We start from the raw sequence: 25,110 nt of genomic DNA on the forward strand, positions 1-25,110 counted from the left end.
AAGCAACCACTCACATACTGTAATTCAATAAAGTTGTGGCCTAAATTATGCCAAAAACCAAAACAAAAATGATCTTTGAACCGTGTTTTTATTCGGGGGTGTCTTGGGGGTCTTCGACACGCAACCAGTATTTATGGACCACAAATAGAGTGAAAGTAACTGAATTAGCTTGGCAGGGGGTTGGACTCGATGGCCCTTGTGGTCTCTTCCAACTCTATGATTCTATGAAGATACACCAATTCATTATATTCAGGAGAAATTGCTTGCAAAAATGTGTGTATTAGGAGACTAACTACTGCTTTATTATTTATTTGCCACCCATTTGTATTGCCCCAGCCTCTCAGGGCGGCTTCCAGCAAAATATAAAAACACCATAAAACATCAAGCATTAAAAACTTCCCTATACAGGGCTGCCTTCAGATGTTGTTTTCTACAAGTTAGAGGATGTTACACGGGGCAGGCACCACTATTGAGAAGGCCTGGTTCCCTGTAACTTCACTTCTGGCTGTGAGGGAACTGCCAGAAGGTCCTCAGAGCTGGACCTCGGTATCTGGGCTGGATGAAGGGGATGGAGACACTCCTTCAGGTATACTGCACACTTAAATGCTGATGACTTTTCATGAGGACTTTAAAAAAAATTAAAAATCACAAAATCATGGATCTGTGGTGAACTGACTGGGAAAATGAGCAATGGAGAGAAACAAAAATGAACAGATTTCTCCATTCCTGCTTTAGAGGACATGTGGAGAAAAGCTTCCTTTGAGTTTTCTCCAGCCTGGTTGCCTGGTCTTACAGCTCTGATTATTGGAGAGGGACTCTGCGCTTTGCTCAGATATCCTCTCTGTCATAGATGAAAGGACTGGAATTGGCTCTGCAGTGGAGCTAATTTTTCCCAGACACTAAGCCAGAGGTATGCTGTGTTTCTGCAGATGTTGTTGGACTCCAACTCCTATCAGTCCAAGTCAGCATGGCCAGTGATTATGGATGATAGGAGTTCCAGTCCAACAACATCTGGAGAAACACAGTATGCCCATCAACATTTGTCTGATGAAAATAGGTGAAGTATACTCGGGAGTCGAGTATGGATTTCATGCTCTTTATTCAGCTCATAGTAGTGAGGAATGCCAATTCCCCCGAAATGTCTGCTTTATATACATTATTTACACAATGGGCCCCACATGATTGGCTAATTCCAGGATTCTCCTGTAGGCCAATCAGGTTGCGGATTCACTTCCACCTGGAGTTGGATTGGGTGGCTCCTGTGGACCAATCAGACTGCTGCATTCTGGATCCTTTTGTTCTAGGACCAATCAGACTGCTGCATTTTGGATCCTATTCAACTCAGTACATAACAATAGGGATGTTCTATTCCATTATTATTATTATTATTATTATTATTATTATTAATACCCCATCTGTCTGACTGGGTTGTCGCAGGCACTCTAGGCAGCTTCCAACATATATAAAAACATAATGAAACATTAAAAAACTTCCCTATACAGGGCTGTCTTCAGATGTCTTCTAAAGACTGTATAGTTACTTATCTCCTTGGCTTGGAGGTCACATAAGTCCATACCCTCCAACATTTCTCCAATGAAGATAGGGACATTCTAAGGAAAATCGGGACTTTCTGGGATCAAATCAGAAACTGGGATGGCTTCTGTATATCTGGGGCTGTCCCTGGAAAATAGGGACACTGTTTCGTGTACGAGGTTGCATAGACTTTTTTCTTCTTGATGTCCCAGTTAACTAAAGTTATTTTGACAAGACTCATTGAAAGGAAATGAACTTATGATAGTCATGAATAACAAGGCTTAGGGACCAGTTATTTTTTTATTGTGTACAGGCTGTACCATCTATAATTGTGGCTTCAGGGACCTGTGAACATCACACCTAGTACAGTACAGGCTGCATCACCTATAATCTTGGCTTCCTATTATATCATATGGAAGAAGCCTTTAAACTGCTAAAGGCATAAAAATCCTGAACTATCTTTTCGTGTGGCTGAGAGAGCATAACAATGCATCATTATTTCCAGAGCACTTAACGTGCACTAGGCATGAAAATGTGAAGACAATTCATACCAAATCCCTGACCACACTAATAAAGTTTGAGACAGTAGGCGTCAGAGAGGGAACAGAAAGAGACTATGTCAGAGTTGAGGAGAAGGGAATAAAACCGGAACGAAGAAAAGCTGCAAACCAATTACAATCCTGTGTGTGTTCCCTCAGAAAGAAGCCCCGCTGTTCTTTTTGAGAAGAAAAATAATCTACCCGTCTGAAGTACCTTAATGTCCAGCAGATAAACCCATTTGTCAGCTGGTGAGGAGAGGCAGTAACGTGTCTGTCTTGTGCCTAGATGAATTAAATTGCCTTTGTCCTGTGGTTCCTAAACTTCCTTCCCTCAGGGAAATTGCATCCATTTTGATGTCGAGGAATCCCTCTGAGCCAGCGGCAGTCATCCTGCCTCTTGAAGATGGGGACACTGTAGTGTGTTTTTAATTTTTTAAAATAATAAGTTATATTATTTATAATAAATATTACTTACAATATGCCCGCCCTGTGGAACACCCTCCCATCAGATGTCAAAGAGATACACAACTACCGGACATTTAGAAGACATCTGAAGGCAGCCCTGTTCAGGGAAGTTTTTAATGTGTGACATTTTAATGTATTTTTAATCTTTGTTGGAAGCCGCCCAGTGTGGCTGGGGAAGCCCAGCCAGATGGGCAGGGTACAAATAATAAATTATATTGTTGTTGTTAAACTGCTTTGTTTTCAATTTGTATGTCTTGATTTTCTTTTCTTTGTTTGTCACGTTAGGCAAGGGTCTACAGCCCAGTTCCTAGCTGGCCAGGTGGGGCTTGCTAGCTCTGGGAGAAGGTGTATGATTGCTCAGCTACAGTAGGCTCAGGACAGGTGAGGGTCACAGGCCTCATCAAGCCCAGATGCTGCAATCAAGTGCAAAAGGGAAGCTGAGCTGAGGTCTCTGCAAGACTCCAGGATCTCTGCAAGTGTTCGGTTTGGATTTCGGAAACATGGAATGACCCCAGACTTGACGTCCTGACTTGCTAGCAGGTAGACCACGGTTTCGGGACTGTGGGATAGATTCCTGTTGACCTTCAGGGTTCTCTTTCAACGGGGCTTCTTTCTGAGGGAACGCACATAGGATTGTAATTGGTTTGCAGCTTTTCTTCGTTCTGGTTTTATTCCCTTCTGCTCAACACTGACATAGTCTCTTTCTGTTCCCTTTCTGATGCCTATTGTCTCAAACTTTATCAGTAAGTGTGGTCAAGGATTTGGTATGAATTGTTTTCACATTTTCATGCCTAGTACACGTTAAGTGCTCTGGAAATAACGATGCATTGTTCTGCTCTCTCAGCCACACCAAAAAATAGTTCAAGTGGCCACAAAAACACCTTGTGGAATCAAAGCTATTGTTATTTAAGTTTAGAATAACTAAATATAGAAAAGTAAACAAAAAGCAGAAAATGTTCACACACGCTGAGACTAGGAATGAGTTTAAAGGTTTTGGAGGGGAGAAGCCTTCACCTGGTGCTGGAAAGAAATGCCAGGCAAGCTTCCCTAAGCGTTCCAAATCCAGGGTGCCACCACGAAGAAGGACCTGCCACCCATAACTTGCTGCCCTTCCTCAGTTGGCAGGGAAGCCCAGAGGAGTTTCTCCAGGGTTGATTCCAAAGTGTGAGCAGGTGCATGTGAACACAACACAATCCTTCAGGTACTCTGACGCACAGCCACAAGAGTCATTAAGGTCAAATCCAGCGCTCTGAACTGGGCCTGGAAGCAGGCTGGGAGCCAGGGCAAGCTGGCAAAGGACTGGCACAATGTGATCAGCGTGACGCCCAGTGTAACAGCCTCCTAGCAGCCATATCCCAATCTTGCCACTTGTTTCCAAACTGCCTTCAGAGGCACTCCCAGGTATAACAGAGTACAGTTATCTTATGCTTGCTTCGTTCTCGCTTCCTTTGGCATTCTGTCTCCTCTGACATTCGTCTCTTTGTTCCCTGCTGGCTTGAACCATTTTTCTTTGGTGTCCGCCCGCCCGCCCCCCCCCCTTTACACTTTTCAAGAACAAAATGATCAGGCCTTTCATTCCTCATTGTATACAGACGGAGACATTTCAGCTGCTTAATCTGTACCGCAATATAAAACTAGGCAAGAGTAGCAAACTCCGATTGATGAGGCTGTCTCTCTCAAGGAGTTTTACTAATTTATCTGCCAGCTTGATGACTCACAGAAAATGGTCGCTTAAGGTTCAGAGAAGAGCACGGCATTAACTCTGCTGCTGCTGCTTTCCCCTCGTAATCAAAAGCATCTATCATTTCTCACTTAAGCTTTTATTATTAAGTAGGGTATTTTTCCCCTCAGAAAGCCTGACAGGCTGGCAGAAGTAATTTAGATTCTCGTCTCAATTTTTTTTGTTGTAAAAAAATAAAATAAAATTGCAACTACTTTCAAGAGCCTTCATGTGCTGCTTTTGTTAATTATCCAGCTACAAGCCATTACCATTCAGGCTTGTTTGAAATCTCTCTTGCATGAGATCATTCATTTTTTATTCTATATGTTGGCACTTGAATCAAGGGCATTATCTGAGTTATGACTAGGGAATGAATCGTTCAGCCCAATGGCATGTTACTTAGAAGTAAATTCCACTGTGTTCGTTCATTCATTCATGATTATCATTATTATCAGGGTGGCAAACACATCAATAATAATATTGCCATTTGCACCCTTGTAAATGGGTTGCGCTGTGGGTTAAACCACAGAGCCTAGGACTTGCCGATCAGAAGGTCGGCGGTTTTAATCCCCGCGACAGGGTGAGCTCCTGTTGCTCAGTCCCTGTTCCTGACAACCTAGCAGTTTGAAAGCATGTCAAAATGCAAGTAGATAAATAGGTACCGCTCCAGCAGGAAGGTAAACGGCGTTTCCGTGCACTACTCTTGTTCGCCAGAAGCGGCTTAGTCATGCTGGCCACATGACCCGGAAGCTGTACACCGGCTCCCTCGGCCAATAAAGCGAGATGAGCGCCGCAACCCCAGAGTCGGCCACGACTGGACCTAACGGTCAGGGGTACCTTTACCTTTACCTTTAAGTGGGTTTAGGGTTGCAGCCTAAACACCTGTATAAAAAAGTGGGTCCTATTGAGCACAATGGGGAACGCGGTTGGCTCTGTGGGTAAAACCTCAGCGCCTAGGACCTGCCGATCGCATGGTTGGCGGTTCGAATCCCCACGGCGGGGTGCGCTCCCGTTGCTCGGTCCCAGCGCCTGCCAACCTAGCAGTTCGAAAGCACCCCCGTGCGCTGGCTCACCAGATGCAGCTTGTCACGCTGGCCACGTGACCCGGAAGTGTCTGCGGACAGCGCTGGCTCCCGGCCTATAGAGTGAGATGAGCGCACAACCCTAGAGTCTGGCAAGAGTGGCCCTGATGGGCAGGGGTACCTTTACCTTTACCTTTTATTGAGCACAATGGGAATTCCTTCTTAGCAGACATGCATTGGATTGTAGTGCACATCTCAGGATGAAGTAGCAAGTCTTGACTCAAAACCAAGGGAAAACACACTCAGAACTGCCAATGTGGCCTGAAACCAAAGGCTCATATAATGGGGAATTTGTGTGAATGCAGGGTTTTCAAGGCGTGGGATGAATGAATGTGTCACCTTTGGCTTCTTTCAGTTGTCAATGTTCCCAAGCATCAGTCCAGTTCTCCACATTTCCACATCAACTGAAGATTGGGGGGGGGGGAATCCCATCAAAACCAATCAACACTTTAGCGTGCATTTCTAATATTTACATTTTTATGCAATTTTATACACAATTTTGCCAAGCGATTCCCTCCAATTTAATGCATCTTGGTACATTATTTTCAGCAGTGCACACATTTTTGTGCACATTATTCACTTGGAGAACCATGGAGTTTTTAATGCAGGTTTGCATTAAAATGTCATCCGAACGGAAAAGGTCCCATGTTGATATTCAGAGCTAAATTCCAACATTGCTATCCCTCCCCTCATTGTGGAAGCTTCTAAAATAAATGATTTGTGGGGCAGGGGCTTCATCCACATGGGGCTGTGACATTGAGAAACGTGGCAAGCACATTTTTCTGCTCTGGGTTGCAAGTGGATAGGTCTATCTCCCATTCAGTCATCTCACAGCCCAAAAGGAGGGTAGCAATTAGGAGAGAAAGAGTCACGTCACTAACTCCTTCTCACATTTGAGAAGGCTGCATTTGATGGAATGGTGCAGTGCAGAACTAGGATCTCAGGACCGAGCAGACAGGATTGTGGATGGTTAGCAATCCCACCCATCTGCTGGTGCCCCCACACAACCTCAACAAATGTTCTGTGAAGAAGATAAAACCACAAGTTGAATGTTCCCCATTATCCCTGTTAGATTTCTGGAGCATCTAATTGCACAACTATTCCGAATGTTGCTGATGCCCTGTGATGAAAGAGAGATGAAGAAATCCCTTTTATTTGCTTGGGACTGATAGCGGTGGGCCAGATCATGCCAGGGCCCGAAATAACGGGTTGGCTGGACAGTGTGACCCCTCGTTCATCAGACTCCAGCCCTTTGTGACAGCGCTGTCCAAACAATCCTATTCAAACAGAGACCGAAAGTGCAGGCAACATGTAACACAAACAGATACATACACGCACACACAAATTACTGCCTGGTACTGGGTTACCCCAAATCGACCTGCTTACCACATGTGTCCAACTGGTCAAAAGGGAAGGCATTTCCAGTAAGTGTGTGTTTAGTCCTTCATGTCCTGAGGCTCTTCCTTCACAGTGGGTTATATATCAGAGCCTCGCCTGGATCTATTGCATAAAAATGAGGTCTCAGCAGGCTGCAAGTAGGCCACAAAGAGAAGTGTGTTAAGAGTCCACGAAACTCAATTGTTTATTAATTTTTTTGGTGTTTTTTTTTTTAAACCAACGACAACAGCCCAACAAATAAACCAGGACTGGCCGGCAAAACGAGCCCCTCTATTATTAATACTTTTATATAAGAGCTTTTATTTATATAAGACTTACATAAATATAATTTATATAATATTTCTTAGTCACTTGAGGCTATCTCCTTGAACTGGCTTTTGAGCTTTTCCAGGCATTGGAGGGGATAGCTGTAAATTCCTAGGAGGAAACTGGGTCATTGGCCACCTAGGGTGAGAAAACGGCTTCGATTCTAGAGCTTTGAATGCTGGGACATTGGGGCACTGCACTAGGCTAAAGTAATATTTCGATTCCTGGGTGCAGGCATCAGGTATTTAGGAATCCAGGGAAATCCATGAGCAGAATGGCTTCCACTTCCACAATGGGACTTTCCCTCATCAACCACACTCAGCAGTGCTATGCACCATCACTAATCTGCTCTGAAGGGCTGAGGGACAGAGTTTGGGGGTGCACGGGGACAGGAAAGCAGGAGGAGTCGCATTGTACAAGCAGAAGACATAATAATAATAATAATAATAATAATAATAATAATAATAATAATAATTTATTTATACCCCGCCCATCTGACTGAGTTTCCCCAGCCACTCTGGGCGGCTCCCAATCAAGTGTTAAAAACAATACAGCATTAAATATTAAAAACTTCCCTAAACAGGGCTGCCTTCAGATGTCTTTTAAAGATAAGATAGCTGCTTATTTCCTTCACATCTGAAGGGAGGGCATTCCACAGGGTGGGTGCCACTACCGAGAAGGCCCTCTGTCTGGTTCCCTGTAACCTCACAATGAGGGAACAGCCAGAAGGCCCTCAGCGCTGGATCTCAGTGTCCGGGCTGAACGATAAGGGTGGAGACGCTCCTTCAGATATACAGGACCGAGGCCGTTTAGGGCTTTAAAGGTCAGCACCAACACTTTGAATTGTGCTCGGAAACATACTGGGAGCCAATGCAGATCTCTCAGGACCAGTGTTATGTGGTCTCGGCAGCCACTTCCAATCACCAGTCTAGCTGCTGCATTCTGGATTAATTGTTTCTGGGTCACCTTCAAAGGTAGCCCCACGTAGAGCGCATTGCAGTAGTCCAAGCGGGAGATAACTAGAGCATGCACCACTCTGGCGAGACAATCCATGGGCAGGTAGGGTCTCAGCCTGCGTACCAGGTGGAGCTGGTAGACAGCCGCCCTGGACACAGAATTAACCTGCGCCTCCATGGACAGCTGTGAGTCCAAAATGACATTACACGGCATAAAGAGATACTTAGTGCTATGTTGAATATAGCCGCCATTTCTTCTGGGTCCTCCTTGAAGTAATCAGGCCCGCAACACATCTGGAGGGAGTGACTTCAGCCCTCTTGATTCTCCATCCCAAAGGATGATTCTCAGTAAGCTGAGATTATATGCAAAAGCTTACAATGTGGCCCATTACAATACTGGTCTGTGTGGATACAAGCTTCCTTCCCTCACATCTGCCCCTGGCTGGATCCATTCACTGGAGCTTTTAGGAGAGCTGAAAGTAGAAAAAGAATTTAAGAAAAGCTCTCCGGGATCAGACCAAAAGCCACTTAGTTCAGCATCCTGTTCACGCAGTGGCCAAACAGTTTGCCTCTCGGAAGCCTACACGCAGGACCAGAACGAAACAGCTCTCTTCCCACTTGTGACTGCATGCCGAGGTCCCCAAGCCACCCCTAAATAAATCCACACTTCACGCCATAATTTTTGTTCAAGGTTTTTGGCATAATTTTGGCCACAACTTTATTAAAATACAAACAATGTGGGTGGTTTCTTAGGCATTGGTTACGACTATCTGTCCCCGCCCAGGGACAGAACTGACACCCACAAGCCTGCGAAGTCAGTGAAAGAAAACATATTATGGGGAGTAGATGGAGCTGGGTACCAGACCCTCACCTCTCCCCAAATTTTCCCAGGGGCTCTTGCGTGGCCCTATCCCCCTTTACAGGGGTGCAGACAAAAGCATGGTGAACCCCTGGATTCCTTTAACGGAATACCCTTTCAGCAACTGCGTTGTAGGGGCAGGCATGTCCAATCCATTCCCCTCCACCAACCAGTGGCGTAGCGTGGGGGGTGCAGGGGGGGGCCCGGCCGCACCGGGTGCAACATCTGGGGGGGGGGGTGCGTTCGCACTCGCAGCTCTCTTCCCCTACCTGGCTCACTCACTCTCTCTCACTGCTGTGCTGGCTGTGCGAATCCAATCCGAGCCGCCGGGTCGTCGCCCACTGTGGAGGGGGGGGGTGCTAGGCATGCGGGTTAGGGGGCGCAAATTACTTGCCTTGCCCCGGGTGCTGACAACCCACACTACGCCACTGCCACCAACCAATTTTTTGTGGCCAAACAGTTTGCTTCTGGGAAGCCTGCACGCAGGACCTGAACGAAACCGCTCTCTTCCCACTTGCGATTCCCCAAAATCACACTTCCTGTGGTTTGTACACTCATTCCTGTCACCCTAACGTCAACCCTCTGGAAAAAAAAAAGATCACCTGTCTCTAGTTGAAGAATTCTCTCTCTTTCTTTGTCTCTCCCATGCGTGCCTAGATAGACTGCACTTAAGCTAAGACAAGACAAGTGATAAAAGCCTCATTATTCTGCCACGCTGATAAATACTTAGATTCTTATTAAATACGACAAATTATGAAGGCTGATCAGAATCACCATCCACCACAATCTTCAAAAATAACAGCCACTGCTGTCAAAGCTGCTCAGCTATTTTTCAAATCCAGTGACAGCCTGCCCCTCTTCCGCCTCCCGCGTTAGTAAATTGCTTTGGATGAGTTGCTTCGCTGGGGACAGAGATGTTTCCTTTCATTTATTTCAGATGCACTTGCTGTTAATTCCCGATGGGGAGTCGCAGCTCTCATGTTCTGCCTCAGTATGACAAGGTAACTTCTCCGATCTCTCTTGCAACGGAGATGTAAAATTTCCTGGTCATTTTGCACCCCCCCAACACAAATCCATGGGCATTAATTCCAGAGAAGGTGTGTTAGCTGTGATGTAAATGTTACTTGTCAGATGCACTTAGAGCTGAATGCAGAGGCGCTTCTGTTTTGCTAATGCCTATCATTACCGCTACAAGACTTCATTCCCATGCATGCCTTTTTTCAAAGTAAGGTCCACTGGTTGCAAATCCAGAACTGCTGTTAAGTACATGCTTGCATTTTTTTATTATTATTATTATTATTATTATTATTATTATTATTATTATTATTATCATTATTATTATTATTTATTATTTATACCCCGCCCATCTGGCTGGGTCTCCCCAGCCACCCTGGGCAGCTTCCAACAAAGTATTAAAATACAGTGGCCTGTTAAACATTAAAAGCTTCCCTAAACAGGGCTGCCTTCAGATGTCTTCTAAAAGTCTGGTAGTTGTTCTTCTCTTTGACATCTGGTGGGAGGGCGTTCCACAGGGCGGGTGCCACTACCGAGAAGGCCCTCTGCCTGGTTCCCTGTAACATTTAAAATGCAGGATTCCGCCCCCCCCTTTAATGCAAATAAAGATCCCCATCAGCTGGCAGTTGTGATAATTATCAGCAGTAAGAGGTGCCTTCACTGCAGCTGTCCTGAAGGAAACCTCTCCTCCGAAGCCGCCATTTGCATTGGGAGGGAATTGCCACACACTTAAGGACAGAAGAAGAGCTTGCTGAATCTGATCAGTGGCCCATCTAGGCCAGCATCCTGCTCTCACGGGGGCCAGCCGGATGCCTGTGGGAAACCTGCAAGCCGGATCGGAGCCCAAGAGCAGCCTCCCCTCTGGTGCCAGTGAGCAGGATTTCCTCCCAATGCGAATGAGAAGGAGGGATAATAATAATAATAATAATAATAATAATAATAATAATAATAATTTATTATTTGTACCCCGCCCATCTGGCTGGGTTTCCCCAGCCACTCTGGGCGGCTTCCATAAAAACCAAAAATACACTAAAATATCACAGATTTAAAACTTCCCTGAACAGGGCTGCCTAAAGATGTCTTTTGAATGTCAGGTAGTTATTTATCGCTTTGACATCTGATGGGAGGGCGTTCCACAGGGCAGGCGCCACTACCGAGAAGGCCCTCTGCCTGGTTCCCTGTAGCTTTGCTTCTCGCAGTGAGGGAACCGCCAGAAGGCCCTCGGCGCTGGACCTCAGCGTCCGGGCAGAACGATGGGGGTGGAGACGCTCCTTCAGGTATACTGGACCGAGGCTGTTTAGGGCTTTAAAGGTCAGCACCAACACTTTGAATTGTGCTCGGAAACGTACTGGGAGCCAATGTAGGGAGAGGAGTTAGCAGTAAACATAAGATGGAGAGAGTAAAGTCAATTCTCAGAACAGTACAGTGATACCTCGGGTTACAGACGCTTCAGGTTACAGACTCCACTAACCCAGAAATAGTACCTTGGGTTAAGAACTTTACCTCAGGATGAGAACAGAAATTGTGTGCTGGCGGCATGGTGGCAGCGGAAGGCCCCATTAGCTAAAGTGGTACCTCAGGTTAAGAACCGTTTCAGGTTAAGAACGAACCTCCAGAAGGAATTAAGTTCTTAACCCGAGGTACCACTGTACTGTTTTTAAAAGAATACACTGTGACCCCCAGGAGATTCCCCATGAGGGAATGCTGCCCTTGGACTGTAAACTGCTGCTGCAGACGAAAGATGAAGGTGAGGAGCTTTTATAGAGAGGAAAGAAATACACATTTACATGTGATGTTGGAATAAAAAGAAAACGGAACAGTGAGTGTGCTGTAGGGTGAGGCAGCCTCTCCTAGAAGACAGATTTTTAGGAATCAAAAGGCAGGAAGTGGTAAATTATTTAGCTGCAGTTTTACTCCTGAGGGGCGACATCAAGATTATCTGCGCTGGGGAGCGAAAAGGTTTGGTCCATCTCTGTGAAAGTGAATATGGAAGGAGATAGCGATTGGGAGACACAGATAAGCTGGGAAATGTTAATATCTGCTTTCAATCTTTTGGAAAATCAAAGGAGATGTTAGGCTTCTGGGGGTTTTTAAAGAGTCAATTCACACATCCCTTCTCTTATGAGAGGAAGTTAACACAGATTTACTTGATTTGAGTGCTTTGAATCTACCTCATCGCTTGTCTCGGTTTTTCTGACATGGATGCCTGAAGCCTAATCCTGACTGCTGTAGGCAATAGATTGGATGCTCAAGGGCTAGTTTCTCTTTTTGTTTTTGTTACCCTGCATAGCAAATATTGTCTAGATAATAAATCATTAATCATCATTATTTACATTGAGGTATCTGTGGACGTGGCATTTTGCGAAGAACAGGTCTGATAGGTCCCTGGCTCTAGCATCTTACAATCTGAAAAGAAACACAGGGAAAGGGAGGAGGCAGGGGGAGGAGTATGTTGTTATTTCAAATTACATGCACTTTGGCTCAGTGACAACATGAGCATTAGGACTAGGCGTTGCTCCAAAGGATTCTAGGGAAAGATGGGCTTTGATGAGGAAGGGAAAGAGGCAAATGTAAGGACACAAGAAGAGCCTTGATAGATAGATAGATGCTGGTTCAGCATCTTGTTATCACAGTGGCCAAGCAGGTGTGCTGATGGGGAGGACCTCAGTGTAATAATAATAATAATAATAATAATAATAATAATAATAATGACGACAATAATTTATTTATACCCTGCCTATCTGGCTGGGCTTCCCCAGCCACTCTGGGTGGCTTCCAACAAAATATTAAAATACAGTAATGCATCAAACATTAAAGCTTCCCTAAACAGCTTCCCTAACCAGGGCTGCCTTCAGATGTCTTCTAAAAGTCTGGTGGTAGTTGTTCTCTTTGACATCTGGTGGGAGGGCGTTCCACAGGGGCTGGTGCCACTACCGAGAAGGCCTTCTGTGTGGTTCCCTGTAACCTGGCTTCTTGCAGTGAGGGAGAACAGCACTTGACCCACTTGTGATTCCCAACAACTGTCACCGTCAATATACAGGGGACAATATATGGTAGCCAATGTGGTGCCCTCCAGATGTTGTTGGACCACATATCCCATCATCCCTGACCATGCTAGCTGGGGCTGATGGGAGTCCAACAACATCTGGAGGGCACTGCGTTGGCTATAACACATGGATGGGGAGCCTGCACCCCTCCAGATGTCTGGGGACTCCATCTCCCACCATCCCTGATGATGGATCATCCTGGCTGGGGTTGATGAGACCTGGAATGGTGCACTAGTGTGAACCAGTCAATTTCTAAGGCAGTGGTGGGGAACTACGGTGATTCCCAAGAGCGGGGCACACCTGCCGGCTGTCGGCAATGGACATAACAGTACAGTCAGGCTAGCTACCAGCCACACAGAAGCTGAAGAGAAGCTGTACCAACATCTGTCCCTCCAGGCAAGCATCAGAGTTCACGCTGAAATTCCAGCCAGGCAAAAGCACTTGTGGAGGCTGAGGAACAGGACCATTGAAGGCTGCATCCTGGGGAGAGTGGGTCTGGCCTGTAACAGTCCCAAGGGCCAGATGGAAAGCCTTCAAGGGCCACCTTTTGACTCTGGGTTTGAGGATCTCCACCAATAGGGTTTCTTAGCACTTTCTGTTTTTATTTCTGTAGACCAAAATGTCTGCCCTTTTGTATATCTGCCTAATCGTCTATATTTTCACCGTGCCTTTTGCTTTTAAGGGGTTGGGGCTTCCGTAACTTCAAAGATGTGATTTCCTTGGGGGCATGGCACAGGTGATGGATTGTAGCGACATCAAGGAGAAGGGCTGACATTTTTCAAAGTTACATGTCCGTGGCTCAGCCACAACTAATATTTGCTAGCCATTGATCCGACTTCCCTTGCTGTTATTCTTTAACTTCAGCCTGAGGTTCAAAGTTCTGCCATTTGTTTAAAAACTGATTTCATTGCTAGGGCATGTCCTCCAGCTAATCTAACAAGTGATAGAGGGCCAGAGGGGGAAATAGGAGGAGGGGACTGACCAGCTGGAAATTTCTGATGCTTGCAGGCAGAAGAAAAATGCACGCTTAAGTGTCAACATGTGGCCGTGCCATGTAGGAAATAGTCCAGAATTATTAAAGATAAGAATACAGTGGTACCTCGGGTTACATATGCTTCAGGTAACATTTGCTTCAGGTTACAGACTCTCCTAACCCAGAAATAGTACCTCGGGTTAAGAACTTTGCTTCAGGTTGAGAACAGAAATCATGCAGTTGCAGTTGGAGGCCACATTAGCTAAAGTGGTGCTTCAGGTTAAGAACAGTTTCAGGTTAAGAACGGATCTCCAGAATGAATTAAGTACTTAACCTGAGGTACCACTGTACTGACTATAAGGATCTTAAAAGCACAAACTATATAAGGATTACGTTTCACACACTGCAAACATGGCAGCAAACCTAGTTTGTCTCAGATTCTACTCTTGCCAGTGAGCTGCAGCAAACCATAGTGGACAACAGGCGTGTTTGCAAATACATATTTCTGGCAGTGCTACTGGACACACTGAGGGAGACACTTTATTTCTTTAAGGTGTACCTCTCAGAAAGCAGTGTGTGAAATATCTCTCAGTGGTTGCATGCTGATTTCAGTGTTCAAGGGAGCCCTTTTTGCCAAACATTGGCTGGGTCCTGGGCCCACCCTGGAATCAGTTACCAGCTGAAATGAGGCCTAGTGTCTTGATATTTAGACAGCTACCAAATGTATTTTTCTTCAAGAGCGATTTCCCTGGTGTGACACGGTCATTTTAAGGAATATTGACTAGAAATTGTTGTTAGGAGAGCATGCAGCTTGGATGACTTGAATTGAAAGTTCAAAGGCTTTATTCATGCAGGAGCAGATTTTTATTTGCAGGAACTGTTCATAGGATGAGTAGAGGAGAGAAATAACAGGCATCTTCTCTCATCATGTTAGGCGAGACAAAACAAAATGGCTCAGCTTTTAGGGATCAACTTAGACAGAGGGGCTACAAGCAAAGTGTTGGCTAGATTGCTAGACAAAGAGTGGGCTTGTGTGGTTTAAAGTAACACATGCAATAGCTAAAGGCTCAAAAGAAGGAAATGTATTTGCTTTTCTCCAACATTTGTTTTATTGTTTTTAGTTGATTTGAGACTGTAGTTTTTGTATTTTATATTATTTTATTGTACACCACTTTAGTAGCTTAGGGCTGAGAAGTAATTTGCAAGTCAATGTATTCTCCCATTGTAGACGTGCTTGTTTACCAATACCTGCAGATCAATACATCCTGCTTATACTGCCCCTTGCACAGGTATGTCTTGCATCAACCAGGACTCAGGTCTTTTCCGCCATGGCACCCAGGCTTTGGGATAACTTCTCTGGAGGTTAGGCAGGGACCATTTTGATCATCATTATGACAAGTTTTGAAGATCTACTTGTTCATGCAAACACCTACCGATTTGTATTGTTACTAACAATAATTGTTAGTAATTATTCTTATTGACCTGGTTTTTTCTACGGTGGATTTGTATTGTTGCAACTGGTTTTTTAAAATGCATTATAATATGTAGTATTAATGTATTTTTCAATATATAATTTTTTTCTTTCCATACTGCCCTAGGGTTTCTTTTAATGGAGGATGGTATATAGATGCTTTTAATAAAAGCAGCCACCACCATCATAATCTGTCCTATTTATTTATTTATTTATTTATTTATTTATTTAAAAAGTACGGAGCCATTTTCAAAATGTCCAGTTCCTAGTCCATCTTAGGCACTTCCAGATATTAAATAAGATTGATTTTAAATATATTAACTGGACCCATTCATTTTAACACAAGCAGCGCCATGAGTGGCCTCTGAAGGAAATAATCCAGTTCTAAATGGATTTTCTTATTATGTTTTATTTGATCATTAGTATAATGACCTATTCGGTTAAATAATAAAATTTGATATACCTCAATTAACCACTCATCTTTTAAGCAATTAACTTGATTAAATATTGGAAACCCTCAACAAAATTGCACTTTTGGAGGCTCTGGTGGAGGGGGTGGGGAAAGAGGACGAGAGAGTTTCCAAAATTTGAAGCCACCATATTTTGGCTGCTGATAACACGCACTTAAACTGTTTTCATCAAATTTGCCAAAGGAAGGCTCTGGACTAGGTTCTGGAAGGATCCCACACCTAAAATTTTTGTTGTTGTGGGGGTCAGTATTTAGCTGGGGGCAATTTTTATTTTGTGATAAAATATTTTGTTAGTCACACCAATGAAAATGAATATGGATTGGTTAACTGGATTTCCTGGATCAAGGACAACATACTCAGAGTAGACCCATTGAAAAGTCCATTGATTTCAGGGGGTTTAATTATTTACACCATCACTTTAAACTATGGGTAGGCAAACTAAATTTAGAAGGCCCAATTGCCTTCTAAATCCAGCCCATGGATGGTCCGGGAATCAGTGTGTTTTTATATGAGTAGAATGTGTCCTTTTATTTAAAATGCATCTCTGGGTTATTTGTGGGGCGTGCCTGGTGTTTTTACATGAGTAGAATGTGTGCTTTTAATTAAAATGCATTTCTGGGGCATAGGAATTCTTTCATTCCCCGCCCCCTCCCCCCAAATATTGTCCGGCCCCCCACAAGGTCTGAGGGACAGTGGACCGGCCCCCTGCTGAAAAAGTTTGCTGACCCCTGTGTAAACAGTCTCGGCTTCCCCCAAAGAAATCTGGGAGCAGTAATTTGTTAAGGTTGATGCAGATCCCTATTCTTCACATGAGAGCAATGATTCCCAGAATTCCCTGTGAAAAGGTATTGATTGTGAAACCACTCTGTTGTAGCTATCAGCAAAGTTCTGCAGGATGTGTTCATCCTTTCCCCCCCCCAAAAAAATGGGTAGTCAATGGGAGGGAGTTAAATACACCAGCCACAAGAGATGGTGTGGAGGAGTCTCATCATTTCTACAGACATATCGGGGAAACAAAGGAGTGTTAGGTGTGGCATCTCTGCCACCCCAATCCCCCCTGCTTTGCTGTTGAAAGAACTTTGCAGGTGTGCAGCATGTCAGTTCCATCATGGTGCTTCTGTCTCCACCAATGGGATGGCACTTAGGGCTGCTACTTGAGGTCCATTAGCTGCCTTACGGCTGAGGTTGGGATTGCTCCAACAATGGAGACATTTTGATGTATCCTGTAACTTCTAGACCTCATACATCTGAATTTTGATGAGGTCTAGCTTGCTTCATAAACAACATTAGCTCCATGGAAATAACACTATTATTTTTAGAGTCAGGTACACTGGAATGACGGTTTATTTGCCGGATAAAGCAAAAGTAAAGTCTACATTATGTGTGAATTGTGTTTGGTGTGAGTCCTTTCTGTGTTGCTATTAGAAATGCACTGTTTCTGAATATAGACTGTTTGGAAATGCACACCTGAATATAGTCATAGATCAAGCAGGACTATGTTGACTGATCACTGTACATTTAAGATTTTCTCTGTTGATATTCCTGCTGATTTTGTGTGATTTTTCTTCAATTTGTAAATAGTACGTTTTAAAAAGAGTAGTGTTTGAAACTTTCAAGGAAACAAGCCATATAATTTAAAGTACAATATGTGTCTATTTTCATAACTTCTTATTAAATTTTTCTTCTCCATCAAATGAACAATAGCCAGTAATTCCCTTCATAAATCTTAAGAAAATAAAATGCAAAAGGAACATGATCTTTAATCAAATCAGCATTTATGTTTGTGTATCTAATGGAAGTATGTTTTCAAAGATATTCCAAATGAGAACACTGGATTATATTCAACTAAGGCCTCCTCAGAGCAGACCACTGAAATGTAAGAACCTAAGATGATCATGTCCATTAGCTTCAGTGGGTCTATTATGATTAGAACGAGTGTTGAATACCATCCAGTGTGTTATTTACTTCGTTGGCATCCATCTGCCTTGGGAGACAATAGACTACTCTATAACAAAGTTTTTAGGATAGCTCACTTATACATTTGCATTTGCTGGTTTGCTTATTTTTTTAACGCACAAATCTATAAGCTCATTATGGCAGATGAGCTCATTATCCTTGCTGTCCAGAAGTAGTTTAGCAATCTAATGGGTTTGAAAACACAGCAAATTTCTTCTGGAATGTTTGAAAGCTTTTACCATTCAGAAGCTGCCTTCATTCAGGCTGAAAGATAGTTTCAGAACTCAACAGTGTCCTCTTTGAAAGGTTTACTGTGAATTCCAATACTGACTTCAGCAAATCATAACTTCAAGAGAAGTTAAAGTGAAGGGGGGAAATTGCTCTTGTTCCCCTTGAAAGTCAATCCTGGTGCAGAATTCAGAGGCACCAGTTTGAACATACAACGCCAAACCCGGCCCAACTGCACTTGGCTGCCAGTCAGTTTCCTGGCCCAGTTCAAAGTGTTGGTTTTGATCTAGAAAGCCTTAAAAGGCTCAGGATCACAATACCTTCTCAAGGATTGCCTCTCCCCATATGAACTGACCCGGACCCTGAAATCATCCTCTGAGGCCCTTCTTAGTGTCAACCCTCCACAAAAGGTCTGCAGGGTGGCAACACACGAACAGAACTTTCCTGCAGTGGCTTCCAACTTCCAACAGATTTTTAGGTCTCAGGCAAAAACGCTCTTCTCCTCCCAGGTCTTTGGCTGATTAAACTATCTATGGCTTTTAAACTGTGGGTGGGTGGGTGGGTGGGTGGGGTTATTGTTTGGTTTGTTACTACACTAGATACTTTTGTGTTTTTATATTGTAAACTGTCCCGTGAACCTTGGGTGAAGGCGGTGTAGAAATTTTATTATTAATAATAGCATTAAGCTGGTTTACCAAAATTAAAGAAACACACCTTTCAATGAATGTGCACAGATATTGTCGGTTGTTTGTTCTTATAAAATAGGAGAGATTGCAACCAAGTTTATTCCCCCACCCTCATCACAGTGCCTCTGCTGGTCCTTATTGCTCCAGCAAACGTGGTTTAAGATGATGAGAAGTTCATTCCCCTTATATCTACCGGCAGCTTCCTCATAGTTTTGTTATCAGGTTTATTTCCTCTTGCTCTCCCTGTGGGAGTTTACTGGCTTGAATTTGGGCCTTGTGCCCATCCAACCTACGATGTGGCACTAAAATGGTTCACCTCCAGTTTCATATCCAGGTGTGTTATCCTCTTAATGTCCCACTAGACTCAACACCAGTCTTGAAATACCTACATTGGCTCCCAATTCAAAGTGTTGGTGCTGACCTTTAAAGCCCTAAACGGCCTCGGCCCAGTGTACCTGAAGGAGAGTCTCCACCTCCATCGTTCAGCCCGGACACTGAGGTCCAGTGCCAAGGGCCTTCTGGCGATTCCCTCCCTGCAAGAAGCCAAGTTAAAGGGAACCAGGCAGAGGGCCTTCTCGGTAGTGGCACCTGTGGAACGCCATCTCATCAGATGTCAAGGAAATAAAGAACTATCTGAGTTTTAGAAGACCTCTGAAGGCAGCAGCCCTGTTTAGGGAAGTTTGTAATGACTGGTGTTTTAATGTATTTTTAATCTTTTGTTGGAAGCTGCCCAGAGCTGCTGCCCAGAGCTGCTGCTGCTGCTGCTGCTTCTTCTTCTTCTTCTTCTTCTTCTTCTTCTTCTTCTTCTTCTTCTTCTTCTTCTTCTTATTTTCCATATGTTTTACAGCTGGAGACTGAATGTTGCAGAAGGCATCTGAAACCTCTTTTGAGTATGTGCTGCAAATATTGTTACACATCACTCCAACCCAGGCGTTCCAGTGCTTATCGGAGACTTGGAAGGAAGGTCAGTGGAAACTGTGGTGTCTTTAGGATATATGGGTTTATTTGTGCATATATACAACCCGAATATAAGATGGAGGGCCTCACAGCATCAATGCCCCAACAGATCTTTAGAGCCAGCACACAGCAAAGCATCTCTCTCTCAGATCTTGCAGCATCTCTCTGCTTCCAGCTCACTCACACCTGGCAACTGTCCATTCCAGCCCCACTTTGTTACCCTTTTTGGTTGAGTCTCCCTTGGGTGCAGCTAGTAGCAACCCAGCTCATCCATTTGAAGTGAAGCAGAGCACCAGAAGTGCTACTTGGGGGTAGTTTTGGATCCCTCGGGTGAGAAACCAAGGCAGTGAATGGTATTTATACGAGGCACCTCGTTCATCTAAGAGTTTTCTGTTCTGTCCTTTTGTTTTGGGGTGTGTGTGAAAACAGAGGATGCATTATTGCCTGGCGGTTAGAAAGTTGGGGAAAGGTGGATTCTGTTCCTCCTGCCCCCATGTGAACCCCTGCTATTGGGCGTATATTGTATGCCAGCCCCCACCTCCTGAGTGAAAGGGACTGCTTGGCATGAATGCTTTATTTAGAGGGTGGGGTGTATTGCTTTGTATGTCAGTATTTGTCTAGGTTTGTCTGGGTCCCATGAGTGGGCTGTTGAGGATGCAATGCAGAATTATCGGAACTGCGTGATAGAGTAGTAAAGTTTGAGTACATTGTTTGTAGGGTTTCAGTGTTTGGTTGTTGTGTATGCACTAATTATGTGTGCTTGAGTGGAATGCAATTTTAGCTGCAGTTTAAGCTGTGCTTATGGTTGACTATGGGGTTGGGAATTTAATTGGATTGGGTTGTTTAATTACTTCATTGGGCATATGGTGGGTCAGAAAGAGTTTTATCTTTTCTTTTGCTCAGTTGCAAATTACAGTATTTTAAAACAAGGGTTTTCATTGTATTTTTTGGTAGGTACCTCGGTTTTCGAATGTAATCTGTTCCGGAAAACCCTTTGAGTTCCAAAACGTTCAAAAACCGAAAACTCAAAATGGAAATCCCAATACAGAAGCCGTGTTCCCGGTTTGACTTCCAAGGTGTGTTTGAAAACCGAAGCATTTACTTCTAGGTTTATGGCGTTCCAAAACGTTCGTCAACGGAGATGTTCGAAAACCGAGATACCACTGTAGCTGATTTTCGGGTGTTTCATTCTGATGTTGACGAGGGCGCCTATCTAGTTAGGGGTGTTTAATAATGTGGATTCTCGCCCCCTTAGCATTTTTGTATTTGATCTTTGTTTATGATACATTGTGAACTACTTCGAGCGACCCCTGCACCCCTTCTTATAAAATATAAGCAGAATATAAACTGCTTAAATAAAATAAATAATATATTTGGCTGGGGAATAATCCGGATTTTAGAAACATAACCAGGTTTATACACTTCTTTCATCCAGTGTTCTCCCTCAGAATTTCAGAGAAGCAAACTTGTTCCGTTTGTTTTTTTAAAAAAAGCTTTAATTTTACATCTGCATTTGAGCATTCAAACCACCACAATCCTGGTTTGTTTTCATATTACTCACAGAAAACTAAAGTAGTAACAGAGGTGGGTAGGCTATACTACTCATCTCTCCACCAACGTGTACAGATTTAAGTTCTTCCACAGGTGGAATGCTAACAAACAGTGACTTTTGAGATAGAATTCCTGCAGTCATGCTCACTCGCCACAGTGCAAAGGGCAACAAACAAAACCAACAGGTCATTTAGGTTGGTTTGCTATATTGGGATGAGGTGGGGAAGTGAGGAATGGGCTCTGACAAGGAGGCATGTGATCAGCTTTCACAGCAACGTCCTCTACTGATTTGTCAGCAAATGGTCAAATACATGAAGCTCAAAAACATAAAAAGGGGGGGGGGGGGAGAGACTTCAGGAACAGTACTGGCTGCAAGATAAATAAGCGAGAAAGATTCCTTCCCAACAGGGATTATGGCAGCACCTGGCGGCCTACAGCTGTGCCTGCCTCCTTTATTTTTAGGCTTCCTATGCCAGGAAGCCGAATCTACCCCCTCTTTTTAATTTCCCACAATGCACTTCTTCTAAGGCGTTTTATTTTGTAAGACCCATCTCTCCTGCTCAATCTATACTGTTCAAATTGGGTTGGTGTGGTTTTGCTTTTTATAACTGCATGTTGCGCTGTTGCAACCTGTCCTGAAACCTTATAGTTGAAGGGCAAGTAAGGAATATGAAGAGCGTTGTTGTGTGTCATTTGTGGGAAATTAAAATGGCGGCTCAACGCAGCTTTCCTGTGCTGCCCCGAGCAGGGCCACTGGGGCCAGGTAAGCCCACGGGGGCCCACATACCAAGAAAAGGGGGCCCTGCCCCCAAGGACAATTTGTCCAGGACTCTCCAATGCTGGATCTGGCCCAACTCCTCCTAGTCCTCAGCCTGCTCTCCATATTGGCTCCTCTTTCCAACACAACTTTTCTCTTAATGTGCTGCTCCAAAACACCAGAAGCTCCAGTTTATATAGGAAGGAGGCCACAGGTGTGCTATGCATTTACCTTCACCATGCTGCTATGAGCCTAGGGTCACGAGCAGATGATTATTCATAGCCAGTACCACATTCTGGGACTGGTGTGGAAGCAATCTCACGTTATCTTAGTGCATCTGCTCACCTTTGCTTGCTACCTGAGCTTTCAATTAGTGTTTCCTGGGACTGAAGCTGAGGCCAAGCAGGTAACAATCAGGAAGGCAGAAAGCTGCATATTTCCACCAATAGGGATGAAAGCTAGAAGCAGGTGGATTTTGATTTGTTTGGAAAACTGGCTTGAAATGGAACATTTTTTCTGGATTTGGTCAGGCAAAAGTGACAATGGAACTAATCTGAAAACATTTCAAAACACCCATTTTAATCAGAAGGTGCACCTTGGCGGTTGCTGCTACAGTTCCCAGGCATATCTATATATGCTGACGTTTCAGACTCCGTTCATGCCACAGAATAAAAATAAAATAAAATCCACATCTGTAAGTTTTTCCCCATTAACAGCCTGAAGGCTTATAACGCAGACCGACAAGCAAAAATGGCAGAAATGGGCTGCTGTGAAACAAGTGACTAAAAAGCACAACAAAAGGTTTGGGAAGCACAAAAGAGCAAACATAATGGAAGGTCACAGAGGAACAGTCTATAGCAAGATCAGAACACCTGTCTTTATGGCAGTGCATCCTAACACTTTGCTGTGTTTGTACTTTCTCCAAACCACACCATAAGATCCAGGGTCATTTCACAAAAGTAGCTGGCTAGTTACAGATAGGTAGCCGTGTTGGTCTGCCATAGTCAAAACAAAATAGTTAGTTCTTGGTATGAGCTTTCGTGTACATGCACACTTCTTCAGATAGGTATCTGAAGAAGTGTGCATGCACACGAAAACTAACTTAGCTGGCTAGGAACACCTCGGGCTTCTGGGATCTACTTTTTAATTTTTTTTAACCACTAATTAGAGGCACGTGTAGAATAATGGGGGCGAGTGAACAGCAGAGTCAATTACGTACTGCGCTGCGTGACTCATCCACTGTATTTACAAATACAAGCCTACAACCGAGTCGGTGTTTCTAACACAAAACTCAAAGGAGCTGGGACAGCTCCCAAAGGCAACCAATTAATACTCGTATTTTACAGGTGAGGAGCACTGTGGCTAAGAAATTAGTGAATTAGTAATTTGGAAGAGATTTAATTTCTAAAGTGGCTTGCCATTGTTAAACTTACGGGAATGGAAAAACAACAACACCTTCACTTGATCTCCTGGAAGGTTACTCTGCAAATTTATACCAGAAGACCCTGGTTTAGGGTACCGGGTGATATTGGGAGGCAAATGGGCATGACTTAGCCCACTTGACAATTTGATTGTGTAACTGTATAATCCTTTATTAGGGAATAGAAGGGGAAGGATGCTAGCAAATTCCTGTTTGTTGATATAATTTCTCAATCAAACACAGCTACTCCCCTCCCTCCTGATCATAACCGTGCTAGATCGTTGCTATTTTCCTATGTGCCCAAATGTTCCTTCTGTGTAGGGGTGATCTGCCCCCTCCCCCTTTTTAAGCGCTTGATTTGAAAACGTGTCGTAGTTTAATTTTAAATAGTTCCTTTGACTTTATAAGCTATTTGTGAGGTTTGCTTCCTCCCTTCACCTCCCTGCTCTTTTCTGTCAACTGGAAGCAACATCCCTCAACCATCATGTGATCAAGTGAGTGAGACGCCACATTGCTACAGGGCCAAACTAGGGGGCAAGGGCAGTGGGCCCACAATATAAAAGTTGGGTCCATGGAGATGGGGAAAATTTAAAGAAAGTGAGGTGCCGATAACATACCTGACAAGAGACACGCATTACATGATGGGTAGACTTGCCTCTATGTCAAAGGAATAATAAACTCAGGCTAAATGTGGCCCACTGGGCTTCCACTGTGTCTTGAGAGCTGATAGGAAGGTTCTGGGCCTCTGCAGGTCAGGAAAAGGCTGGGGGCTTGAAATGCATTTGACTTTTCATTCACAGAAAGTAACATGGTGTGGTCTCCCTGGCTGGACTCCTTCAGCTGCAAACTGAGCTCCCCTCCAGCTCCTCACTCTGGAGCCTTCCCAAACAGACAGAGTCTGCAACGTAGGGGATGAGCTCCTCCTCTGGGCTTGTCTAGTCCATTGCTCAGCAACATGTAGGACTCTCCCAGAGCAGGGCGTGAGAGGAGGAGAGCTACAGGACCTCCTTCTTTTGACCTTGCTTGATGACTCCAACCTCCTGCTTCCGCCACCTTTCAGCTCATCCTTTCTCCAGCCTCTTCCCTATTGTCCCACCACCAGGACCCAGGGTCTAAGTTCTCGTCTTCTCAGTCCTCCTCCTAGGCAGGAGGCTCCCATCATTCCTCATCCAGCCAGTCCCTGACACACAGGCAACATGTCCTTGCTAGGCTACCATCACACACACATTTGTCTGGATGGATGGAGAGAAGTGAGTATGGCTGGCTTTGTACAGTATGGTTACTGTACAAAGAAAGCAATCACTTCCATTTTCCCACCACCAATGACATGTGGCTCTTGTGAGAGTTGCCCGCTAGGTAATATGGCCCCTAGACTTAAAAAGGTTCCCTTCCCTACCTTGATCCAAATATAGATTGGCAGTCATTAGTTATTAGCAGCCCGGCCAAGACAACAATTATACTTTACATTCTGTAAATCTGGTTTCCATGTCTGATTTCTGAGTCACGTTTATGTCCTGAATTTCAAAATTGTGGTCTCCTTATGTTTTAGCCCCCAAACAGAGCAAGGAACTGCTTAAATTTTACCATTATTGTTTATTATTGAAGTTTGCTACATGGTATCCAGAACTAAAGCTCAGATTTTTATGGGTTATATTCAATGTTAGCCATACTCAACAGTGATAAAAGTAATAATGGGCATGACTAACTTTGAACACATTCATT

At 44.1% G+C, this 25,110-nt stretch overlaps 2 long non-coding RNA genes across 2 annotated transcripts in view; both read left to right on the top strand.

Moving 5' to 3' along the window:
- LOC307226404 overlaps positions 1 to 19,630 on the top strand; it is a 39,831-nt gene extending 20,201 nt beyond the window's left edge. Inside the window, exons 2-3 of the long non-coding RNA XR_013843375.1 lie at positions 2,823 to 3,077; positions 19,551 to 19,630. This is a non-coding gene — a long non-coding RNA (uncharacterized lncRNA). The remainder of the gene's footprint in view (positions 1 to 2,822; positions 3,078 to 19,550) is intronic.
- Positions 19,631 to 23,070: 3,440 nt separating this feature from the next.
- Positions 23,071 to 24,683, top strand: LOC307226432. The gene is made up of 2 exons (XR_013843413.1): positions 23,071 to 23,241; positions 23,287 to 24,683. It is a non-coding gene; the product is annotated as an uncharacterized lncRNA (long non-coding RNA).
- Positions 24,684 to 25,110: the final 427 nt, after the last annotated feature.

Source organism: Podarcis cretensis (assembly GCF_951804945.1).
Source record: "Podarcis cretensis genome assembly, chromosome: 11".
NCBI classification, from domain to species: domain Eukaryota; kingdom Metazoa; phylum Chordata; class Lepidosauria; order Squamata; family Lacertidae; genus Podarcis; species Podarcis cretensis.